Source organism: Protopterus annectens, chromosome 7.part0, assembly GCF_019279795.1.
Source record: "Protopterus annectens isolate FY-2018-M chromosome 7.part0, PAN1.0, whole genome shotgun sequence".
In the NCBI taxonomy this organism is placed as follows: Eukaryota; Metazoa; Chordata; order Ceratodontiformes; family Protopteridae; genus Protopterus; species Protopterus annectens.
In genome coordinates this window covers 605338756-605358005 of record NC_056739.1, presented here as the reverse complement: position 1 = coordinate 605358005, position 19250 = coordinate 605338756, and positions in this window count along the sequence as shown.

Here is a 19250-nt window from a genome sequence, read left to right as displayed (position 1 = left end):
GACTACACACAGACAAGCTTGGAAAGTGGATGCCCTGTCCTTCACCTGGAAAAACCTATCAGTTTATGCCTTTCCCTCTCTGCCTCTCCTCTCCAAAGTGCTACTAAAGATCAAACAGGACAAACCAAGGACAATACTTATTGTACCAGATTGGCCACGCCGACACTAGTACCCCTTCTTGCGCAGTGTCACTTCTGGAAACATGGCACCTACCTCAGACCCCTGCCCTGCTGTCCCAGCAGGAGGGCCAGATTCTGCACCCACAGCTTCAAACCCTGAACCTTGCAGCCTGGCTAATTACATGACCTCTCCGTTACCATCCCTCGTTAAGCAAGTGATGGATGTCATTCTGGAGGCAAGGAGGCCTAGCACTAGAAAATCCCATGCTGAAAAATGGAAAAGATTCTGTTCCTGGAGCCAAACACAGGGGATGGACACATCTATGCCCAATTTATCGTACATTCTTCAATACTTAACTGAGTTGCTTCAACAAGGGCCTTTCTTTTTCTTCCATCAAAATTCATGCCTTGGCCATTTCAGCTCATTATAATACAGAGCCACCCCTCTTCTTTCATCCACTGCTGAAGCAATTCCTTAGAGGTGCCAAAAACTTAAGACCACCCAGGAGAGCCCCTACTCCAGCCTGGGACCATAACTTTGTATTGGTAAAACTCACTATACCTCCCTTTGAGCCAGCTGCAAATGCAGAGTTGAAATTCCTTTTTTGGAAAACAGCCTTCCTTCTAGCCATCACTTCAGCAAGAAGGGTATCTGAATTACAAGCCATCATGACAGTGGAGCCTTTCAGCAACTTTCATGCGGACAGGTTGTCCCTCAGGACCAATTCCTCCTTTATCCCCAAGGTGGTATCCAGTGTGGCCCTTAATCAGTCCATTCATTTGCCAACCTTCTTTTTTAATCCACAGAACAAACGGAAACGAATACTGCACTCCTTGGATGTGCACAGACAACTTAGATTTTACTTGGACAGGACTAAGCCTCTCAGGAAATCCAAACAGCTGCTGGTTGCATTTGCTGCAGGGGCAGAAGGGAAGGCCATTTCAAAGCAAACCATGTCTAAGTGGATAGGCCATTGCATTAATTTCTGCTATAAGCACCATGGAAAACCTACCCCACAGGGGATAATACCACATCCAACCAGGGTTGCATCTACCTCTACAGCCTTTCTCAGAGGTGTCCCTACCAGGGACATCCTAAAAGCTGCTATCTGGAGTTCTGTACATACCTTCACCAAGCATTACCACTTGCCAATTTTTTTAAATCCAGAGCTGGTTTTGCCACTGCAGTCTTGCAGAGCCTTATAGCTGGTCCTAATGCTATCTAATTACCTCCTCCCTTACTTAGCTTTGGGAATCTACCCAAATGTAATGACTGCAACAGTGAAACATGAAGAACATAGTAAAGTTGAGTACACTTACCATAAATGTAGATGTTCGAGTGTATTCATTGTTGCAGTCCTGGTTACCCTCCCTCCAGCCCCCTGATGTCTATTGACTATACCTCTATTCTTGCTTACTATGCTTAAAGCTTTCTGGTGTATTTGCTTTTTGTTGGAGGTGTAACCTTGTATATAATTACCTCCCATTATGGGGGCACCTGACATTTAGGGCAAGAAAAACTGATGTAATGGCGTTGGCTGCATGCTTTATACCCCTGACTACCTGACGTCATGGAAGATGAGACAGCAACCGACACGGGACCCAAGACTTTGATAATCAGGCCGACTGAGGGCCACCTGCAAGTAGATAACCCAAATGCAATGACTGCAACAGTGAATACACTCGAACATCTACATTTATGGTAAGTGTACACAACTTTACTATGTCCTTCTCTTCCATGTTGCAGTATTCCTTCCCACCCACCACCCCCCTGCAGTCCTTTCACCTGTCTATGGGGCACCTCCTAGATTACGGTCTGTTTGGGCAGTCTATGGCATTTCACCTGTTTGGAGGACATCATTTGGCTCTGCCTAGTCCACTGTCAGGGTAGTTAGTTCTGAGGTCTGTGCATTCAGACGTCACATTTAAGGCCCCTGGTTTATGGCCCTGTGTGTGACGTCCCACACACCAACAGCAACCAGGCTTAAGCTTTTGCATAGGAGCCGACGTTCGGGTCACCTGAGGCGGAGAATCCCACAGTAAGAATACTGCAACATGGAAGAGAAGGACATCTGTGGTTATGGTAAGATTTTACACAACTATTCTTTCTCCATAAAGGTTTGTATATATTTGCATAAACATTTCCATGATCATCTTTCTAGTTTTATAACATTTGTTCTGATATAGGATTTCAGTTATCAAAGGTGGAGTGTTATACATTTTTTTAATTCTTGCCAAGAATTTAGAAGGTGTTTGCGCCCATTCAGAATATCTCGGTAAAGTTTTCATTTCATAAAATGATTGGTATTTAACATACAAAGTTATTTTTGGAGGTCAGCTGTACTTTTCATGGTTTCATCTGTGAAGTTCGTTTGTAAATCACATTCTAGTTTTTCTGTCTCAGTTCTGATTCTTTGAGATTAAATAACTTAAGTGGTTTTACTTATAAGCCTCTAATTAGGGCTCTGAGGGCAGCCCATTGAATGTCAATAAGAATTTGCGATTTTAAGTTATGCAGAAAATTGTCTGAAAGATAAGAGATTTCCTTTTTGATATCTTTTTGGAGTTGGTTAGGGTTTAATGTGCAGTTAACTGTTTTTGGTTTGAGAAAAGCTGGACAAATTAATAATGATGGAAATTTTTCAGCGGTCTGAGAAATATCTGGGGTCTATATAAAAAGTATAATCAATTTAAAAATACTTCAGATATCAAAAAAGTCAATCCTGAACCAAGATTTATGACAGAGAGTAATTAAATTTTTGAGTTAAAACATTATTACTTTGAAGACTAAAATGATCAAATACATTAGTCTGATTTTAGCTCAGCAATAGCCTTAGCCACATGGCATTTGTAAGATTTACTCTTATTTGTTCCATCTATGTTTGGTTCTGCCACTCCACTCCATTCCTAACAACAAAATAATGATTGGGAAAAACGCTTAATGTTTTATATAGAGACATAATAAAGGTTTGTTGCCCATTATAGGGGTGTAAATGTTTAATAATATCATAGGTTTTTCCAAAAACTTGTTTTTAACAATTAAATAGCACCTTCTTCCATCAGAATTATAGTGAATTATTGAATGTTTAAGATTTTTTTAATTATAATTGCAACAGCTGAACTATTTTTTGTAACCAGATTCTATAACTATCAATCCATCCTTTTGTTGTAATTTGAGACCATTGATTTGATGTCCTGTGTCTCTTGTACACAAATATAACTTCAGCTTTTGATTTATGAAATAAATGTAAAAACAACTTTCTACTTTTGACTGTTTTGAGACTTTTAACATTCCATGAGTCAATTACCCACATTTAGCATTTCTGTAGTTCCTGGGGTGGAGTGCATTTAAAATAGATTTATAGCATCAAAACATTCATTAAAGTTAAGACTTAACAGTGTAGGCAGGTGGCATTTAACTCTTCCTGACAAAAAATGGTGCCTAACCACAAGTATCGAACACCAGGAAAAGATGTAGGCTACATCAAGTAAGGAGTATAAAGTAAAAAATAGCTTGGAATAATGCTTTATGTACCCCTTACAACTGAACATATAGACAGTATAGAAGCTAATAAAATATTTCTCCATTTGGGATAAGTAAGAATAAAACTGTCCTAAAACACTAACTTATCCAACACCAAATTCCGGTAATAACGGCCACACAGGTAAAAAAATGCACTCTCCAAAGCTAAGAATACAGCGTCCGTGGGCCCAGACGACATCCCAGGATGTGTACTACATGAACTACAAAATGAACTGGCACCTCACCTAAGTGTCATGTTTAGTCATAGCCTCACTTCAGGCTTCATGCCCACTGAGTGGCACACAGCTACAGTTATCCCACTCCACAAGGTAGATCCACCACGGATCCTTTGAACTACTGCCCCATCAGTCTGACGAGCCTGATCTACAAGGCCATGAAACCAATTATCATGGAACTTATAAACAAAGACTTTGGCAACCTTCAAACACTGGACCCCACGCAGTTTGGGTTTGTGAAGGGCCGACCTTGTCTACTGAACCTGATTGACTTCTTCGAATCAGTCTCCAGAACCGTGGACAAGGGTAAGGTGGTCCACACAGCCTATCTGGACCTCGCCAAGGCCTTTGACACCATCCCCCACTCTGGAATCATAGATAAACTTACTAAGCTTGGCATTAATCCCTATGTCACTCGATGGGTTGCCAACTGGCTTATTGACCGAACCCATACTGTAAAAGTAGCCAACTCAAAACCCATACTGTAAAAGTAGCCAACTCAAAATCCAGCTCCAGACAAGTGGAGTACCTCAGGGTTCAGTCCTGGGACCACTCTTGTTTGGCATCTACTTCTCTGAAGTTCAGGCCAATACTAAGGGACACTGGCTAACAAAGTTCACAGAAGACTGCAAACTGGGAGCCATTATTGACTCCCCAAATGATGTGGATATTCTATAAAAGGGCCTTACAGAAACAGATGCTTGGTGCCAGAGCAATGAGCTCAAGCTCAATGCCAAGAAATGTATAGTTGAGCCCCTTTGGAAAAAGACATGTACCTGTGAATTACTACATAGGTGGCAGTACACTAAACACCGAAAGTGTGATAAGAGACTTAGGGACACAGGTGGACAGTGGTCTCACCTCCTATAACCATATCACTACAACAGTCAGGAAATCCTTCTATGTGGCACACCTCATCACTAAGGGCTTTTCATCCAGAAAAAAGGAGGTCACTGTCCCACTGTACTCATCCCTCATTAGTCCCATTATAGAATACAATGCCCTGTTTGGTATGTACCTCTAAAGTCATCTGCAATAACTAGAAAGCCCGCAGAAATACCTCACTAAAAGAATCACAGGCCTAAAGCAGATGCCCTATGCTGACCGTCTAAAAAAACTCCACCTATACTCTGTCGCATATTGTCTACTCAGAGGCGATCTGTGCTTAACTTTCAAGGCCATGTCAAACCCAGAGCTGTTGGACGTGCTACACTTAAAGAAATCCCAACCCTCAGAGATGGGATCCAGGGATCTAAACCTTGTCATCACAATGAACAAAATATGCTGGAGGAATAGGTTCCTGACCCAGTGACTCCCTAGACTCTGGAATAGACTGCCCATACATGTCAAGCATAGCACCTCTTTGGCCCTCTTCAAAAGGAGCCTTGATTGGATGGGAGCTAGGAAATTCATCCCAGGGATCACATCAGTCGCCCTGTTAGACAGGGGTCCAGGGAAGTAAATACTGTGGGAAGAAATAGCCAGGGAATCCATAAGAGCAACTTGTGCAGTTAAACATTCAGGTAAATGACACATGTTCTATTAGTAGTATTCTTAAATTAAAAAGTTTAAAGAGGTGAAGTATTATGTGTATTCAAAAGTTTAGTTGGGAATGTTTAACTGCACAAGTTGCTCTTATGGATTTTAAGTGTTGAGTGTTGTGAACACTTTCAAGTTTTGTTTATATACCAGTGAAGTACTGTTTTTGACTGATGCATGTAGCTGTCACTTTAACATCTCAGTGCTTCCATTCATTTTAACAAAATGATGTAATTGGTTAATTTTAACCACCTGTTCTTTTTTAAAGAAGGGTTTCTTTCTATTTGAATTTGTTTCTGATGAGGTTTGCCGTCAGGCTTACGAAAAGCGCTTAAAACAGTTCAATAAATAGTTTTATTTTATCATCTTTGTGGACTGTCTTGCTAGTTTACCGAGCCATTTTCAATGAATAGAACATGCTGGAGGGATAGATTCCCTTCGCAAAGTCTTCCCTTGCTATGGAACAAGGTCCCGATCTACATAAGACAGAGCCCCTCACTATCACTCTTCAAGAGGAAGAGGAGGATGGGTAACAGAATGTTCACACCAGGGATCATACCAACAGCTCTACTAGATAGGGGCCAAGGGTACTAGCTGCTAGATCAAGGGCCTAGGGAACTAACCTAAAGGGCGGTAAATACCGCACAATGTGGCTGGGCTAATATATGCCTTCGGGCAGATAGCCCAATATTTACCTATGAACCTAAACCCCGCACTTTGTGTTTGTAAGGTAAATACTTTAACCATTATGCCAACCTCCCACAATTTCACATAAATGTGTTGTGGACTGTCCAAGGTGGAAGCTGTTCATATAGCATGATGAGCTCTTTCGATAATGATTTGGTTAGCTTCTGTTTGGTTGTCCAAAAGTGCTCCAAAGATTTTGTTGAGGGCTTTCCAACAAATTAGATTGTTCATATTTCACTGAAAGCCCACAGGGAATTGTTCTGTCTGCTTCTTGCTACTAGGTCCAACAGCTTGCTTTGGATGTTTTGAATGGTATGGGTATTAGACTGACAGTCTCTGAAGATTTTCAATCTTAATTTCATTTTCAATGGTTTTTGCTTCTGTTATTCCTAATCGAGTGGCAGTTTAGTTTTTTTTGAACCACCAATTGTTTTTACCTGCTTGGTAAGTTGGAAAGCCATTTGTAGTGGATGAGATTTCTTCAAGTCCTTGAAAGCCAAAACTTTGGTATGGTTTGATTTTCACGGATGATCTCTTGTCCTGTTGTTTTGAAGTTCTGGTGCTCGTAGAAGCAGTTTCATTCTCGGGTGTTTCAATGAATGAATGATTGGCTTTGGAAGTCTGTCTTGACATTTTCAGTTATTGAAGGATAAACTGCATAATGATGTACAGTTTTACTTAGTTTACTTTTTCCTTTTGACTGTTTAATTCGCACTGCACCATACAGTCTTAAGCGAGGATGGAGTCATGATTTTGAAGTAAAGAAAAAACTTGAGTTTAAATTTTATTATCCAACAAGTTCCATTGCGAGCACTGAACTATCAGCACTGTTTAGAAGTAAGGAGTTGTGTGAAAAAGGTGCTTATAGGTCAGTTGCCAACTTGATTCCCCTGTACTTTTCTTACATTGCAGGTCCAAGACAGGTTCTTGCTAGCCAATTACCCCATGACAGAATCAAACCCTGCACCTTGTGTTTCATAGGTAAGCACCTTAACCATTACACCAACCTCCCACCCCTACAAGAGCTATTTTCACTTCTGCCTTGTTTAGAAACTTCTTAGTTGATAAAATCTGTGCTGCTGTAGCTTGGCTTATGTTGCACAAGTTTTGCATTATAAATTGGACATCATTGTGAGAGATAGGGCTTAGTTTGGAGCTAGAATTCACAAGACCTTCTGTCGTAATTCCACTCTGGTAGTTTGTAGCTGGGTATTCTAACCCATTAGTCTGATCCGATGAATAGGATACAGTAGTTTTATACTTTCCATAATGCTGTATCCTGTTGTCTTTTTTTTCCCAGTGCAACATCCCTTCCACCTCCTTTCACAGTGCCATTTCTAAAGGACTGTATGTGCTCCACTGCACTATTTTCATAGTTTCTTTTAATTTTTGGCAGCAAACCTAATCTGAGGTAGTTGCACCCACAAGCGAATTATGGATGTGAAAAATTTAAGCAGCTCGAGCTGGAACCACCAGGTGTCTTTCCATATCAGTGTTGTAGTATTCTTTACATAGGCTATCGTTGGCATGAGATCCCTTAACGTCTGGTCAGTATACCAACACCTTTAGATCTTATAGGTGCTGTATGCCACATATATGCTCTGCGCAAAGGGCATAAAGGTGATGGACGCACTCAGAACTACTTTGCCACCATTATCAAACATTAGTCTGCACGCCCTTCTGCTGTGCTGGTTACTAAGCAATCACGTAAGTGCCCCATTGTTTTTTTTCTCTACCTTTTTTCATTATTGTAGTGTACTTGTGTTCATTTCATCCAAGAAAGGATCTGTGTAGGAGGCTGATTTCCCATAAAGACCATCATAACCAATGTCATGTTTGCTTAAGCACTTTCCAAGACCATAGGCAGTGCTCCATCTGTCAAGTGTGTCTCATGAATGAATACTTCAACAGATGTGTTTCTGGACGTAGTCCATCAGTGGGGTATTCATCCGGTAGATCTGTTTTGCCTTCTGTCTGAACAGACAGATGTTCTTCATGTTTCACTGTTGCAGTCATCATCTGTGGGTTATCCCTGCAGTGGTAGCCCTCGGCCGGCCTGAATACCAGAATCAATGTTTTTTTTTGCATCAGCTGCCGTTGCCTGTAGTCTGATGTCAGGTTGTCACTGCTATAAAGCAATGCAGCCGACATCATTACATCAGTTTTTCTTGCTGTGGAGCCCGTAGCAGAAGCAGTTCGCACGAGTGCCGGTCGGTCGCTACCAGAACTTGAATTTTAGCTGAAAACATCTAAAGCTAAGTACCCCGTTGGGGATCCTTTTTTCTTGCACTACCCGATGTCCGAAAAGTTAACAGTTTTCTCACCTGTGGAAAGCAGATCCCACATCGAGACTTCCATTCTTACTGCATCACTTGTTTAGGCACATACCACGACGTCCCTCATTGCCAGTTCTGTGCCCTCTTTAGTGCAAGAACCATTCGCTGTAGAGCTCTTTTTGTAGACAGTTAATGTGAAGTTGTTCAATCTCGCCGTTCATTCTTTACTGATGGGTTCAGAGCCAATCCCTCAGCTCCAATATGGCCAATTGCAAAGCTCGAGATCTTCAAATAGCTCAAGGCCAAGTCCCTATTCCATGATGCACCTGGAGTTATTCCAGATTGGTGGTTCTGCTTTAGTTCGGGCCAGTAAAACTGTTTTTTCATTACTTGCTTACTAAAAACCTTTGCTAGTTAGATAGAATAGTTTAGGATAGTTTATAAAGCTTTTATAGCTTTTTGGTGTGTTTTCCCTCTTTATATACCTTCCCATCTAGTGTACTTTAACAAATTTCTAGTTGGCCTTTTATAGGCCTAATTTAATAATTTTTTCTTAAATTACAGTATGGTCTGTCTAGCCTTAAGAATTTTATAGATAAGACTGAGTAGTTTATTACTGTTTGAGTTGTAGTTTACAGTAAACCTTAGATAGTTTTAGATAAGGTTGTAGTTTCTTAGCTGCTGTCTCCATTTTTTTGCATAGTCTCCTTGGAATTTCTTATTGTGTGATTTCACATTTTTCACATTTTTACTTGTATTACTGTGTGTGTGATTTAGCCTGCTTTTATTTAAAGACCTCATCAGGCAACATCTCAAGCAAAGTTGGCAGTGTCATGATTGCTCCCCAGGCTAGTGAAAGCAAATAACATATACATACTAAATCTAGAGTACTTGATAATAGTTTTCAATCTTACTCACAAACACTGGCTAATCAACAATGTATGTACTGTACCTGTGTACTATGTATGTATTCTACCTATGTTGCAAATTTCAGCTGTATACCACAGATCTATTAATTATCTTTATTTTTAAAATTAATATTTTTTGTTTGTTCTCTCCACTGTAACTGTTTATGACTGCATACCACTGCAAAAACATGTCTCTTGTAATTTGTGTGTATACTGATCATGTCTAAATAACTAAATGTGTCTGTAATTTTTCTTTGTGGAGCTTTTCTCCCCGGGCCTCTGCTGAAAAAGGGCCTTTTCGGCTCAGTCAGACACCTCGGTTAACAAATGTAAAATAAATAAATAAAATAAAATGTGAGGGAGGGTAGTGAATTTCATAAAGAGTTGCTCAAAATTTTTAACAATAGTGGATTAAATATTATGAGAGCTATTATTAATAACAATGAAAAATAAATGGATACATTGTATAAAAATATAGACAAAATTAATCATGCCATAGTAACAGACCTCTTGTTTATAGTGGAGGCAGAAAAAACAAAATATTTTAAAGTGAAGGACAAAATTGAAGAAAAATGTAAGCATATTTATGATAGAAAATATAAAAAAATTGGACAGGGATCTAGTGGAGTATAGGGAACAATGCTCTTACCCCAAACCCAAGACCAACACCAGGAGATAATACTAGAATAATACTAATCATGTAGGGGGGACGAACCCTGGGAGAGAGCTGATAACATGGAGTAGAATACTGAAGGTAATTATACTAATTTTCAAGGTGCAGTAGGTCAGGGGGGTATGTTCTAGATGACCCTTTAGAATTCCCCCCATTGCGGAGGTAGGAGAGAATCAAACAACAGACACCAGTGAATTATCACTACCCCAGGGGGGGACAACAGAAAGGGAGGAGGTACTAAGTTTAAATATTCAGAATTGTAGCATGGCACAGGATATGCTTGGAGATGGACATATTGTAGTGGAAGGTTACAGACATATGTATCAGAATTACAGCATATTCAATTATAGTTATTTGGATATGGACCATGTGTATTTTAGCTTGTTTAGTAAAGGACTTAAATTTGTACCAAGTACTGTGAGTAACATTTCCAATGTCTTAACAGACTTGAAATTATTTTTGAGGAAAAAGAATTTAGAACTTATTATACAAAATAACTGACCTAATGTCCATTTAATTGAGAAAAAGAGCACATACAATCCACCCCTCCACCCCCAGCTCAAGAATTTTGAGACCCAGGTTGAAATGGAGCTCAGACAGAGTCTAAGCAATTCAAGCAGGCATTACAACCTGAGCAAAGAGGAAAATGATTTGTTGAATTCTTTGAGGAAGAATGAGAATGTCAGGGTTATGAAGCCTGACAAGGGGGGGACGGATGGTTATTATGGATAGTATTACATACTCAGCCAAAATGTTGGACATGTTAACACAGATAGATATACCAGAGTGTCTTGCAACAAAATTAATGTTGCATATAGGAAAATTGACTTTATGTTAAAAGAAATGGTTAAGGATGACATGATTAGTCAAGAAGTATATCAATACCTAGTTATGGACAAACCTAAAGTTCCTTCAATTTTTGGTATACTCAAGGTCCATAAGGATGTCGACAACCCACCTCTCAGACCAATTGTGGCAGCTACAGGATCTAAAACCTATCCACTAGCCAAATATTTGGACTTGAGGCTAAAAAAGGTTTGGTCTGAGAAGGTTGGCATCCTTAAGGACTCTTGGGATTTTTTGAGAAGTATTGGTGGAAATTTATATCAAGATTATTTAATATTTGTTACATTGGACATCTAGGATTTGTTTAATGTTATACCCCATAAGACAGGACTAGAATGGTTTGAGGAAGCACTCAGAATAAAGGGCAGTATAGATAGTGATACCATAGTGGTTCTTATAGAACTTATGGATATAGTGCTTAGATACAATTTCCTTTTTTGTGAAGGTGGGTTCTTCAAGCAGGTAAGTGGGATAGCTATGGGAGCCTGTTGTGCCCCCATGTACGCCAACCTAGTCTTGCCCACATGGGAGGAGAAATATTTATTTCATTCAGAATACTCACAGTATTGGAGCTATTATAGATTTTAACTGGATGACATCTGCATCTTTTGGGTTGGACCCGTAGTGATATTATATGAATTTATTGAGTATATGAATAACACTACAGAATTTTTAAAGTTCACTCGTTATTTCTCATGAGAGACTACAGTATTTAGATGTAGTAGTAGAAAAGGTTCTAGAGGAGAAAATATTTAAATCAAATGTGTATAGAAAAGAGACATTCTCGAACTCCTATTTGCTTTTTACTAGTGCCCACCCTTTTAGTCAAAAGAGGGGAATTATAAAAGGGCAATTCATTAGGAGTTGTAGAATGACTTCTTTAGATGAGGATTACAGTGTAGAAAGTAAAAAAACTGAGAAAGATGTTTTTAGAAAGGAACTATCCTTTGGGTTTAGTGGAAGAAATTGAGAATGAAATTAAGAAGGAGAGGAGAGGTAGATTTAGCCCTATTTTAGGGGTTCCCGAGTTGGTAGTGGGTCAGGAAGCCAACAACGTCCCTACTGAAATTAATTGGAGCAGTTCTTGAATTTTAGTAGTAATGTTCATTATATTGGGGAGATTGTTTCCAAGAATTGGGAGAGGTTTGGTAACTATTCAGACTTAGAGCAACTATTTAAGGACCCCTTGAAATTCACTTACAGGAAGGGCAAGAATATTAAGGAAATGTTAGAAAATCATAAAACAAAACAGGGCAGGCAAAAGAAGGGCACATACAAGTGTGGCTCTTGCACACAATGTCCTTATGTACTTCAGGGAAACAGTGAGAGTTTAAAGGATAGGAATGAGAAGGTAGAGACACACTGTAATTTTGATACTATTGGGGTCATATATATTGCTATTTGTAACATATGTGCGTGTTTCTATATAGGAAAGACAAATAGGAAATTTAAGAGGTGTATATATGAACACCTTAATGATATTAAGAAGCAGGACATTAATAATGCCCTCTACAAACATTGTAAGTATTGCACTGAAGCAGTTTTTGTTTTTATCATTGAAAAAGTGGAATTGGACCCTGGGGGGGGGGTCCCTGGGAGACAACTATTGAGTTTAGGGAGCTATTTTGGCAACTCAAATTAGAAGCCAATAGGCTACCAGGACTCAATGATCATGTCTCATTGGCCCCAGTTCTTAAACACAGGTCTGCTAAACTTTAACTGGGTCCTTTTTTAAAAAAATGTTGGCTTCTGCTAAGACAAGATTTGGTTGAAATTTGTTTAGTTGTATTGTGCTTACAAAACCAGGAGATGGCAGTATTGTTTCATTTTGTATACCATATCCATTATATTTATAGCATTTTACATATTTTAACTGCGGTGGTGGTGCTGTGGTAGCGTTGTCGCCTCTCAGATAGACATTGTCCTGTTCGATTCCCAGCTAGGGCGTCTTCTGTGTGGAGACATGCGTGAATGGGCGTACCTTCGTTGAAGGTTGTGCGTCAGAGCTGGCAACTCGGCACGTAAAAATCTACTGCCAATCATTAGCGGACTGGAGTTCCGCTGTGGCGACCCCTAACCGGGAAAGACCGAAAGATACAACAACTTTTAACTTATTTTGTATGTATATAGTTAGAATGTTAACATTGTTTTGCACACTAGTGTGTTTTTAAATGGGTTGAAAAATATATTCCTTTTTGACATTTTTTATGTGGTATTGTGAATTTATATCAATTTTTTATACTAACGTTCATCATTCATTATTATAGTTTGCTTGTAACTTGAATTTTAGATAATTATGGTTGCTTAGTTACTAATTAGTTAATTAATATTAAAGGGTTTTCAAGTGATTAAATGTTATAGGAAGTAGTACAAAAGGAGGGAATTTGTTTTTTATTGTATTTCTGATGAAGTCCTGTATGTAGGTGGATGAAAATGTGGTTATTTTGTTTGAAGCGTTAAAAGAAGATTAAATTTTGCTGCCTTATTCACTTCGTGGAGCTGTGGTTACTGGATTCCTGTGTGCTTTGGTGTTTTTTTTGGTTATTGTGACTTTCAAGGCACTATTTCCTCCTTGTTTTTGAGGTTTGAGTTTTTAGTTCCAATAGTAGATTACTGTAAAACAAATAGCATTCACATCTATGCATGGGTGGACGTCTGTTTCATTTTATGCACTGATGAGTGGGAGGTGTACAGAGCCCTTCATTTCACCATGGACACATTTTACATTTTTATTTCCTTCAACATCCCCATGGCAAGCATTACCCCTTCCAAAAGGGTGATGTTCCTTGCAGAAGCTGAACTCTAACCATCCGGAGACTTTCCTTCACCAAAAGATGGAACAACCTGGTTTGCTACTCCCCCAGAGAAGTGTAGAAAAATCCATTCTCAGAGTGCTGAGGTACAGTGCTGTACAGTTGTTACAGTGCTCTTGGCAAAGATGTACATGGGCTCTCCTAGTACATGAGATCCATTTGTTGAAGACACTTAGTCCCCAAACCAAATGATTCCCATCACTGAGTGCATGTACCATGAACTGGAGCGGTAGCCTACACATATCAGACAGAGTCAGCCTGTGAGTACCCTTTGCCCAGAGGCCTCAGTCAATTCCTAATAACATAATCTACAGACATTGTTCGGGAGGGTGTAGTCACACAACCTCTAGATACAAGGCCTGTGGTTTGCAGTCTAGAAATGCCCAGTTGATCTCTTTCCTCATCTCTAGCTTCTTCTTCGACTGTCTGTCACTGCAAACATTACATAAAAACAAAAACACTATGTTACCAAAGATGGTCTCAATAAGTAAAGAAATACAGAAAAAAAGATGAGACGTACCACCAAGGCTGTTGTGAGACAAACACAACACATTAAAAGCCAAATTCTTTAATCTTCTTCTCCTTCAGCTGTTCCCGTTAGATCATCTGTTTCCATTTCTTCCTATCCTCTGCATCTTGCTCTATTACACCAACTACCTGCATGTCCTCTCTCACCACATCCATAAACCTTATCTTAGGAGTTCCTCTTTTCCTCTTATCTGGCAGCTCCATCCTTAGCATCCTTTCCCTAATATACCCAGCATCCCTTCTCAGCACATGTCCAAACCAACGCAATCTCGCCTCTCTGACTTTGTCCCCAAACCATCCAACCTGAGCTCACCCTCTAATATACTGATTCCTAATCCTGTCCATCCTTGTCACACCCAGTGCATTTCTTAACATCTTTAACTCTGCCACTTCCAGGTCTGCCTCCTGCCTGTTTGTCAATGCCACCATCTCCAACCCATACAACATAGCTGGTCTCACTACCCTCTTGTAGACCTTCCCTTTCACTCTTACTGGTACCCGTCTGTCACAAATCACTCCTGACACTTCACCCTGCTTGTACTCTCTTCTTCACCTCTCTCCCACACTCACCATTACTCTGAACTGTTGATCCCAAGTACTTAAACTCATCTACCTTCACCAACTCTACTCCCTGCGTCCTCACCATTCCTCTGACCTCCCTTTCATTCACACACATATATTCTGTCTTAGTCCTGCTGACCTTCATTCCTCTCCTCTCTAGAGCATATCTCCACTTCTCCAGGGTCTCCTCAACTTGGTTCCTACTCTCACTACAAATCACAATGTCATCTGCAAACATCATAGTCCATGGGGCCTCCTGTCTGATCTCATCTGTCAACTTGTCCAGCACCATTGCAAATAAGAAAGGGCTCAGAGCTGATCCTTGATGTAATCCCACCTCCACCTTAAATGCATCTGTCACTCCCACTGCAGACCTCACCACTGTCACACTACCTACAAACAGATAAAAATCCTGCAGATCTGAAGAAGTTTTTTTTACAGAAAGCGCTTATCCACCCTGAACCTTGTTTTATGCTACTTGGATTTTTATCTGTTTGTATTAAAGAATTTGGCTTTTAACATGACATGTTTGGCTCACAACAGCCTTGGTGGTACGTCTCATCTTTTTTTCTGTCACTGCAAACATTGGGTCAGTTGTGCTGCATTCTGATCTGAATCCGAACTGCTCATATCCCATCTTACTTTCAGCTACTCTTTGTATTCATTTGTCAATCACACTCTCCAGAACTTTAGTGCAGTGTAACAGGAGTTTGATATCTCTGTATTGCTCATAGTTGTGAATGTCCCCTTTCATCTTGAACACTGACACTAGTATGATTATTCTCCAGTTATCTGGGCTGCATTTCTCTCTCTGTACTGCCATGAGTACCCTCAGGAGTCATTTCTACCCTTTCTCTCCCACCATTTTGACCATATCTGATGTGACTTCATCTGAGCTTACTGAGTTCCCTGATTGTATTTTCCTTAGTAGTGTTGTTGCTTCCAGGGTGGGCTGCTCTACTTTGATTGTAGGCTGTGTCTACGGCAGTACTGTTTCTGTGGGGTTTTCTTAATTTGTTATCCTGTGGACTGGTGAGTAGGGTGTTGCTAGCATCCCTTATGAAGGGGGTCTGACTATCTTTCTAATCTTTCTTTGTCTTGCAGCCTGATAGTTTCCTTGTGTCATCTACTGAGTCACTTTTCAGGAGCTAATAGAATGCTACTGATGCCTTGTTATTTGCTATTGCAACTCCTCTCTTAGCCTGCTTGTTAGCTAACCAGTATTCCTTCCTAGCCAGGTCCATCTTTTCTATCTTATCTCCCACTTTTTCCTGCATTCCTTTCTTTTGATGACTTCCTAGGCTTCTGCATTCCACCACCAGCTCTCTTTATGCACTTTATTTCCATACCTGGCTCGACTGCATACAGTGGATATAAAAAGTTTACACACCCTTGTTAAAATGCCAGGTTTTTGTGATATAAAAAATTGAGACTACAATAAACAATTTCAAAACTTTTCCCACCTTTAATGTAACATATAACCTGTACAACTCAATTGAAAAACAAACAAATCTGTTAGGGAGAAAATATAAAAACATAAAAAAATGTACAATAAGCTGGTTGCATAAGTGTGCACACCCTTAAACTAATACTTTGTTGAAGCACCTTTTGATTTAATTACAGCATTCAGTCTTCTTGGGTACACACCTGCCATCAATTAAAGAAACTCTGATTAACCCCAAATAAAGTTCAGCTGTCCTAGTAGGATTTTCCTGACATTTACTCAGCTGCCTGCTACAGCAAAAGCCATGGTTCGCAGAGAGCTTACAAAGCATCAAAGGGATCTCATTGTTGAAAGGTATCAGTCAGGAGAAGGGTACAAAAAAATTTCCACAGCATTAGATATACCATGGAACACAGTGAAGACAGTCATCAAAAAGTGGAGAAAATATGGGACAACAGTGACATTGCAAAGAACTGGACATCCAACCAAAATTGATGAAAAGACAAGACAAAAACTGGTCAGGGAGGCTGTCAAGAGACATACAGCAACACTGAAGAAGCTGCAGGAATTTCTGGCAAGTGTTGGTTGTGTACTACATGTGACATAATCTCCTGCATTCTCCATATGTTTGGGCTATGGGGTAGGGTTACAAGATGAAAGCCTTTTCTTACACAAAAAAACATCCACGCCCAGCTAAAATTTGCAAAACAATACATCATCTTCCAAAAGCATGTGGGAAAATGTGTTATGGTCTGATGAGACCAAGGCTGAACTTTTTGGCCACAATTCCAAAAGGTACATTTGACGCAAAAACAACACTTTGCATCACCAAAAGAACAACATGCCCACGGTGAAGCATGTTGGTGGCAGTGTCATGCTTTGGGGTTGCTTTTCTTCAGCTGGAACTGGGGCTTTAGTCCAGGTGGAGGGAATTATGAACAGTTCAAATACCAGTCACTTTTAGCCCAAAATCCTTTAGGCATCTGCTAGAAAGTTGAAGGAGAAGAAGAATTTCACCTTTCAAAATGACAATGACCCCAAGCATACATTCAAGTCAACAAAAGAATGGCGTTACCAGAAGAAAATTAAAGTTTTGAAATGGCCCAGCCAGAGCCCAAACCTAAATCTAAATAGAAAATCTGTGGGGCGACCTGAAGAGGGCTGTGCACAAGACATGCCCTCACAATCTAACAGATTTGGAGCGCTTTTGCAAAGAAGAGTAAGCAAATATTGCCAAGTCAAAGTGTGCCATGCTGATAGACTCCTACTCAAGAAGACTGGATGCTGTAATTAAATAAAAAGGTGCTTCAACAAAGTATTAGTTTAAGGGTGTACACACTTATGCAACCAGCTTATTGTACATTTTTTATTTTTTATATTTTTCCCCTAACAGATTTGTTTGATTTTTAATTGAATTGTACAGGTTGTAGGTCACATTAAAGGTGGGAAAAGTTTTGAAATGATTTATTGTGGTCTCATTTTTTTATATCATAAAACCTGGCATTTTAACAGGGGTGTGTAAACTTTTTATATCCACTGTATCTGTTCTGTGGTCCTCACAATCCTGTTTTGAGGTTCTACCATTGTTTAGCTTCACCTATGTCCTCGTCCTCCTGAGGTACTACAGTCCTGAGTAATTCCATGAACTGCTATGTCTTCTCTCTAGTCAACTTCCAGGTCTTGAGCCTAGTCTCAGACCTTAGAGCATTACCTGATCAGTGCTTGCAGCTGATTTTGGCAAGCAGTGGTTTATATAGTGGGCTGACTGTTTCACTGGGGATGACTATGCAATCACTGAATCTACCCAAGTGCCCTTTCCTTACTAGGAGGATATATACCTGCGATGCATGCTGGCCATTCTTGTATGTGATCTTGTGACTCTCTCTCTCTCTTGCTGAGCCAAGTGTTGGCCAGTATCATGCCATTTGCCAGGCAGATGTCTAAAATGGTTTTAAACCCCTTCATTGGATTACCACTTGTAACACAGGCAAATTTACATTTATATAAAATTAATCAAACTGTATTAAGTTCACGTTTACAAACATTATACTTAACATATATCGTTAGATATCATATAACCTAAGCAACATTACAGAAATTATTCAGTTCCTTCTTTTTTAAACAAGAAGCATCTTTATTAAACCATCAATTACAATATAGGTGATCATACATTTATGTTAATGAAAACAAATCAGACTGACAAAATCCCAATTGTTCATAGGTTGGTACTAGGCTATCGGCCCTAAGGCCTATGCAAGCCTAGCCATAAAAATTCCCTGGAATTTTTTTCCCCACAATATTTACTTCTCTGGGCCCCTGTCTAGCAGTGCGATTGACATGATCCCTGGGGTGAATTTCCTATCTCCCATGCAATCATCAAGGTTCCTTTTGAAGAGGGCCAATGAGGCACTCTGCTTGACATGTATGGGCAGTCTATTCCAGACTATGGGGATTCTCTGGGTCAGGAACCTATCCCTTCAGCATGTTTTGTTCATTGTGATGACAAGGTTTAGATCCCTGGAGCATGTGGCTCTGAGGGATTGGGATTTCTTTAAGTGGAGCATGTCCAACAGCTCAGGGTTTGACATGGCCTTGTATGTTAAGCAGAGATCGCCTCTGAGTAGACGATATACCACAGAGTATAGCTGGAGTTTTTTTTAGACAGTCAGCATATGGCATCTGCTTTAGGCCTGTAATTCTTTTAGTGAGGTATTTCTGTGGCCTTTCCAGCTGTTGCAGATGTCTTGTGAGGTACATACCAAATGGGGCATTATACTCTATCATGGGTCTAATGAGGGATGAGTACAGTGGGACAATGACCTCCTTTTTTCTGGATGAAATGCCCTTAGTGATGAGGTGTGCCACATAGAAGGATTTCCTGACTGTTGTGGTGATGTGGCTATCGAAAGTGAGACCACTGTCCACTTATGTCTCTAAGTCTCTCATCACACTTTCAATGTTTAGTGTCCTGCCACCTATGTGGTAGTTCATGGGTACATGTTTTTTTTCCAAAGGGGATAACTATACATTTCATGGCATTAAGCTTGAGCCCATGGCTCTGGCACCAGGCATCTGTTTCTGTAAGGCCCTTTTGTAG